The following is a 7,551-nucleotide window of genomic DNA, read 5'->3' as shown; positions in this document are numbered from 1 at the left end:
TCAATTTCATCATGAGCTAGCTCGTTTATTTGTACTGCATTTACATGGAGATCAGGTTACTTTGGCTGGTGTCACCTTCACACTTACACCAGAATCTATCTCACTAGCAACCAACATACCAAACATTGGAGAACCATGGAACAAGAGGCAGAAGATTGACTGGCATCATTATGAGCCATATATTAAACCCGGTTTCTTGAGGCAACTCAAAAGAGTGTTTCCATTCTGATATCTTAAAGATGAATATGCTCCACTAATGAAATTAATCATGAAGTATTTCAGCTGTGAGGGATGTTTCTCTCATTTATATGCTTATCACATAAGGTTTCTCATGCATTTCACCCAGGTACGGATGATGAACATTCATTTATTTCATATGCCGGAACATAGAGAGGATGACCACCCTTGTGCAGCACAAAACCCCTCAGCAGCAACTTAACATTGTTTATCATTTTGCTCTCATCAAGATTGGGGTGGTTCATCAGCTTGGATTACAGGGCATCACTTGGGATGATTTCATCTCCTGTGACTTCTTCAGAGCTTCACAGGGGCCTTATGAGGCTGGACCTTCTCACTAGCATGAAGGCCATGATCCACACACTGCTATTATACCGACTTTCATTACTTATCAGAAGGGTGCCAGGCAGTTGTTTGCGGCAGCTAAGTGAGTTTTATCTCCAACCGGTGTGGAAGGGGCCTCGCTTCCGACATAAGCACCTCAGGTACAGGATAGAGGCAAGAGGCCAATGCAGGATTAGGGGCCTTTAGGAGAACGAGAGACCGACTTCATTCTCATTCAGGATGACGATACAGATATGAGCCCGCAAAGTGCCAACCTTAGAGATATCATCCAAGAGCAGCAGACAAAGAACAAATCCTTGTCCCTCGACTTGGAGATGACTAAGTGGAATATAAAATACTTGGAGCAAAGGAATAAGCAGCTTGAAGATTAGCAGGTGATTATGGAATTACAAAACATCAGGGAGAATCGTCAAGCTGCCCAAAGGAGGAGGATTGAATTCACTTCATTGGAGCAAGAGATTAATGATGATCGGGAGTCTTGGCTCCAAAGAGTCAACATCAACTTAGAGGGACTACTGGACAAGGCCGATAGGGACAAAGCATTTTTGAGACACATGGATTTCCACTACATGGCACGGAACAAGGTTTGCAAGGCACGAATAAGGAATCTAAAGGCAAAATTAAAGAAGGCAATAAGGAAGCAAAAGAGGCAAAAGGAGCATGATCATATTCAGATATTGGCCAAAGCCTCTTTAGCCTAGCATGACACTTGATAGAGAAGTTCCAGCCCAAATTTCAAGAAATTTGGAGCAATTTTTGGCATTTTGAAATTTTTTGCACTAAAAAACAGGTTTTGTCTCCCAATGCACCGCGCCACATGGCGCTGGCTTTTTCTAGAGGGCTCCAAATCCAAAAAACTTTGCATTTCTATATTTTTCATGATAAATTGTGGTTTCTTGTGCATGTCCAAGAAATTTGGGTAGGTTTTGAGCCCCCAAGAGGCCAAAAACACTCAAAAAAATGACCTCACTGCCCTTATTTTGACACACAGGAAGTAGTCTTGGGAGATTGAAGTTTTGGAGGGGCAAATGACATCCAAATTCATAAATTCTACTTGTGTTGGAAAGTATATAGGAAGGGATTTCCAACAAGCTATCTTGGGCTCAATTTGGACTTCGGGAAGGGCCTCAAATTCAGCGCCAAAGTGGCGCGATGCATAGAAAATCAGGTGCGCCGCATAGAGGATGTTTGCCCATTTTTCACTGTTCAGCTCAGAAATTTGCCCAGTTTTTACCAGTTTTTCTTTTCAATGTTACACTTGACCTTTCATGATGTAATTTAATAACCATGATGTAATATTGGCACATTTTTACTTGTTCTAGCGGATTCATTCACTAAAAAGTGAAAATTTAATGAATGAATCAGTTTCCTAGCATATAGGGGTAAGATGTTTGATTGCCTAGATTTCAGTTCCTTGTTTATAATTGGTTCAAACAGCTCCTAGAATGATGAGCTTGACCCCTAGAGGCATGTGAAGGAGTTATTCTTGTCTATATCATGTAATTTCTCAGTCATTTTCAGGGTTGGATACTTGGGATTGCTTGGCACTTCATTGTACATTTCATTTCTGCAATTTTGGCAAAGGAAAGACCATGGTTTTGCAGCACTTGTTGGGATCCATGTGGCTCTATGTTTTGATGGTGTTTTCCTCTAAGTAATTGTAAGTTTACTGATGTTTATGTGTATCATTTTCCATTCTCTTTTCTTCTGAAATTAAACAAATGAGTGATTGAGGTAGAATTCATTGGACTGTTGTGCTCTGCCTTGAAATTTTGTTTAATTTTACATGTTTTCATCTGTTTGAGGAGGACTCTTGAGACTTTCTTGCCCTCCTTAGCCCCTCACCGGTCTGATCCATCCATTCATTCAATCCAAAGCATCAAAATGATTGCCTTCCTTTCCCCAATCAGAACTCTGCAAAAACAAGGCCTCATCCCCAGACCCAAATTTGCCTCCCATTTTCCAACTCAAAACCCTCAAAAACTCAAAACAAATCCTTGCACTTCATACCTAGCCTAAGATCAGTTGTTAAATCAGTCATCTCAAGCCCCATCGATTATCTTTCACTGAGATTGACCTGGAGAGATCCCTCTCCTGTCCTCGTAGGGCTAGCTACGAGGTTGAGTGTGGTTTGATGTGGACCTAGAATCTTACCTTTTCAACCTGAGGTAAATCTAGGCTCTAACAGAAGCCACATGTAAAGAGATTCTAAACCTTGATGTCTGAGAGGGAGATCCAGTATAAGAAAATGTCTCAAAGCTCAGACTTGCAGTATAGGGGTATAAGGACAAAATTACTGAAGTGCAATTAAAGTATGAAGTGTAGATTAGTGAACTGCAAATGAAGCTGTAGCCAACTATACCACAGGAAGTAAGGGATCAGAGGGAGACTGGCTTAAAGACTATAATGGTGATCATCTCCAAAACATTGGCAGACTATGGGAAGTTGTTAGATGAAACTTAAAAAAAAATGGACTTCGCTGGAGGAAGATCCAACTGTATAGAAACTGTAGGAAGAAATGCAGTAGAAGAAGTAGCAGTTAGAAGAGATTCAGGCATCCGCGAAGACCATACAAATCTCGCAGAGGCTCATGAAGATCAATGAGAGTAAGGCCCTCTAGAAGAAAATTGAGTAACTGAAGAAGGAGGATCATATTTTGATATAGAGGGCTAAGCCTTAGCAGTATGAGGCCTTCCAATTATCACAGGCAGTGGATGAGAAGCTTCAAGATCTTCGACAAAGAGAAATAGTGTTGGTGCAAAAGGCTATAGAACATGTGATAGAGGAACTATTGGAGGAAGCATGCAGTGAGGACATGTAGGTGAGAAAAGCTATGTAATAGTTCAATCAGGCCTACAACATAATCATAGAAAAAATCAGAAGAAAATAAGCTAAGTGACTCGGGACGAGTCACATGTGAGTGTTGGGGGCATGTTGGGCACAACCCAACATCGCCTAGATTTTGATGAAGACTTTGCATTTTGGGGAATGAAGTACGAAGTAAAGGATGCAGTGTAGCATGAAATGGACCACATAGTGGAGTGCCAAAGTGGACCACATAGTACATGGGGTTCGGAGCCGGTCAAAGTCCCTCCCTTTTTGTTAAAGAACACTATTTTGTAAAATTTAATGCTTTTACCTACTTGTTTTGCGGGGACCATGGTATGTGGACCATGGTATTGTAAGGATGGACCCTCGATGTAATAGTATAAAATAGGGTCAAATAATAAATGGAAGAATCATCTTATGATCTAGATCTTTGTTTATAATTGAATTATTGTGATCTATGTCTTGTGGCAAAGAAAAGGATATGTGACTGAGTGCATAAAGGCCTAAGTACACAGCTGAGTGCACAGACTACATACGCCAAGAACTGTTTGTTGTATAAATTCTCTATTATAAGAAATAGTTTTTGTGGATGTAGCCCCACATTGGGATGAATCACATTAAAAGAACAAAAATATACCACATCACGTCATCCCTCGAGGCTGTAGAAACCTTCTTCTACATCCTCCCATAGTCACTTCGGGTGGGACTACGATATGCTTGTAGTTTGTTTCTGAAAGGGCCAATGATTGAGGCTTTTGGTGGTGCGCAGTAAAGCATTGAACCTGGGTTAGCCCAACCTAAGCCAACATTGTTGCCATGATGGAAGCATTTAGAATGTCTTTCCCTATGCATGTTCAAGAAAGATCAACGTGTATCAGATGGACGTAAATTCAATGTTTTTGAATGGAGAATTAGAAGAAGAGCTCTATATAGAACAACCTAAGGGTTTTATGCTCACTAACAAGAAAGATTATGTTTACAGGTTGAAGAAGGAACTATATGGTCTCAAATAGGCTCCTAGAGCCTGGTATGCTCATCTTGACATGTATTTGTAGAAACAAAGGTTCAAGAGAGGAAAATCTAATAAAAAACTTTATGTAAAGATTGAGCACAATAATTTGACCATCATTGAAGTATATGTGCATGACATTAATTTTGGCAGTGATGATGACAAGTTAAGAAAGAAGTTTGCATCATATATGCAGAGTGAGTTTGAGATGTCCTTACTTGGTGAGTTGACCTTCTTCTTGGGACTTCAGATATCTCAAGAAGATAAGGGCATATTCATAATCAAACCAATTATATCAAAGAAATGTTGAAGAGATTTTAGATGCTAGATTACAAACCGGTTAACACCCCAATGGTGATTGGTTGCAAGTTGAGCATGGATGACATATACAAATATGCATACCAGAGTATGTATAGATATATTATTGGATTCTATTGTATGTGACAACTTCTGGGTCATATGTGAGCAAGCAGCTGGATAGGTAACACATTTCCAAGTAGCACCAAAATAAGCTCATGTTGTTGTAGTAAAAATATTTTTTCAATATCTCAAAGGAACAATAGATTTTGAGTTATGGTATCCAAAAGGAATTGACTTAATCATCACAATCTATACAAATGTAGATTAGAAAGGAAACGTTGATGATTGTAAAAGCACCAGTGGAGAAAATTTATACTAAGGTGGTCTTCTTGTATCATGTTTGAGCAAGGAGTAGTCTTCGGTCTCCTTATCCAAAACAAAAGAAAAATATATAACAACAACAACTTATTGTGCTAAAGTCCTATGGACAAAAAAAACATTACAGGATCTTCAAGTGAGGTTTGATGTTCCCATTCCAATGTTCTATGATAACACTAGTGCCATTAGCATCTCCAAGAATCCTATCATGCATTCAAAAATGAAAAACATTCCCATCAAGTATCACATAGTTTGAGAGTAGGTTGCAGAAAGGAACATAAAAGTGGAATATAGTGGGACAAAGTAGAAAAGAGCTGACATATTCACCAGAACTTTACCATGTGAGACGTTTGAGTATCTTTGACAAAAAATTAGGATTCTCCCAATTTCACATTGAAATTATTTTTCTCCAGCTAAGTAGACAAGGGGAGTAGAAGTAGGTTATAGGTACAAACAATAGGAAGGTTTTCAGGCGGGGTCACCCTTTTCCACTAATGTCAAAGTGGGAGAGAAAGTAGAACAGGAAGATTAGGTGCATGCAGTTAGGTGGACTAGTGATCACAGGGGGAGTACATGTGTTTCCATCAATGACAAAGGGGGATATCGTTGATATGTCATTGTCATTGATGCCAACCTAAGCAACACCAGGAGATGCACCACCTTTGTTGACCAAAATCACATGGAAGCATAAACCTTTTCATGTCCAGATGATCTTTATTGAATTCTACTTGTTGCGTTGATTCTGGTGGTATATGGAATTCCATGAGAGACTTCATGGTTTAGGAGTTATTATTGTTTGAAGATAAATCCCCCAACTCGTGGGCATAAAATTAAAAGAATGATGATGTGGCACCTCCTCTCTAGTCAAGTAAAGTGGTCAATAAATGTGGTTCTTCTCCATCAATTAAAATGGAAAAAGGTTATTTATGAATAATTGTTTCCTTAAGATCAAGGGAATTTGAGGGTTTTTGGCTTTAAAAGTCAATTGAAATTTAAAATCTAAAAACCCTAAAAAGGTTTTTCCCTCCATTTTTTTAAGTTCAAATCTTATCTCCCTCCAAAAGTGCAACTCAGTTTCCTCTTGAAAGCCGCTCCAAATATATATAATGGAATTTTGTAACAACCCTGGGGAAAATTCCATGTAATAAAAATTAATAAAGGAATAAATAATAACCATGGTTGATGGGACACTTTTTCCAAGCTAAATGTTGGGAAATACATCCTAGGGGATTATTCATTTGGTTGTTTGTGGCTGAGGAAATTGGCAAAGGCAATGGCTAAGGATTTGGAAAGGAAAAATGGCATTTTTGGTATATTTATTTATGAAAATAATGGAAATTAGGAGAAAGGGGGGGTGACAGGTCACAGTTTCCATGTGAGGAGGAAATTGAAGGAAAATAATGGAAAATGAAGAAAATAGAGGCCTCTTCTAAGGATTAGTTAGTAACCTTTCTTCAGTTGATTTTTGGAGCTCTTTCATTACTTTCTCTCTCTCTCTATCACTATTGGACACTTAAAGTTTTATTGGAGCATATTGGCATTGGATCAAGAAAGGAAAAGAAGGCAAGAGGAAGTAAAGATCAAGAAGGGAAAGGCAGGATCAAGTAGCTACAACATGATTCATTCCAGGTATCGATTTGCATGTGTATTTTCCTTGCTATATTTGGCATGCATGGTATTGCATGTGGTTCTTTTCTATCATGGAATGGGTGTTTGTAGGTGTAACAATTTTTTTAGCCTTGCCTTACCATTTTTGGGTAGCCATGGTGTGATGGGGTTCTCATTTTCTGGTTGAGTTGGATTGCCGGATGGATTCGAAGCTGAGTGGGGTGGATCTCTGAATGATAGAGCACATGTCCTAGTGGTGCTTGAACCAGACTATGGATCATGGTAAAGACACTAGCCTGGTGACCCCTGAGCCAGACCTAGGTTGTGGAAAAGCCAAGATTATGTTGCCTCGGTGGGCCTTGGAATCCAGTGAATGGCAGGATATACGGTAAAGCCAAGAGGTGGTTTTCTTTTTGTTGGGCCTAGTAATCCCGTGTTTGGGATATGTGGTAAATTCTAGAGAGTGGGTCTCGGTTTAGGGCCATGTGATCTGGATTTGGATTGTGGTAAAGCGTGAGAGACTAGGAGACAGGAAAATTCCTCATGGTGTAGGTGGAGAAATCTGATGGCATCCATGCTTGTTTGACCTAGTGATTGGGTGGAGATCACGTTAAAGAATGTTATGATGTGTTCATTGTGTTGGGCTAGTGATCTGGGATGGATTACGGTAAATCCTATTTTCTATTGATGAGGGTGAGGTTGTTTAGCCTCGGTATCCCTAGTGTGTTCTGTTGGTTTGAGTCCCACATTCATTCTTGGAACATGGCACGATGGTGAATGGATGAAGAGAGATTTCGCTCAGTCATTCTATGGTCAGGTGGAACATAGAAGTCCCATCCTAGGTT

This window comes from Pinus tabuliformis, chromosome 6, assembly GCF_031772625.1.
Source record: "Pinus tabuliformis cultivar Carrire ecotype Pingquan chromosome 6, CPIR1, whole genome shotgun sequence".
Classification (NCBI taxonomy): domain Eukaryota; kingdom Viridiplantae; phylum Streptophyta; class Pinopsida; order Pinales; family Pinaceae; genus Pinus; species Pinus tabuliformis.
Note: the sequence above shows the minus strand (reverse complement) of the source record.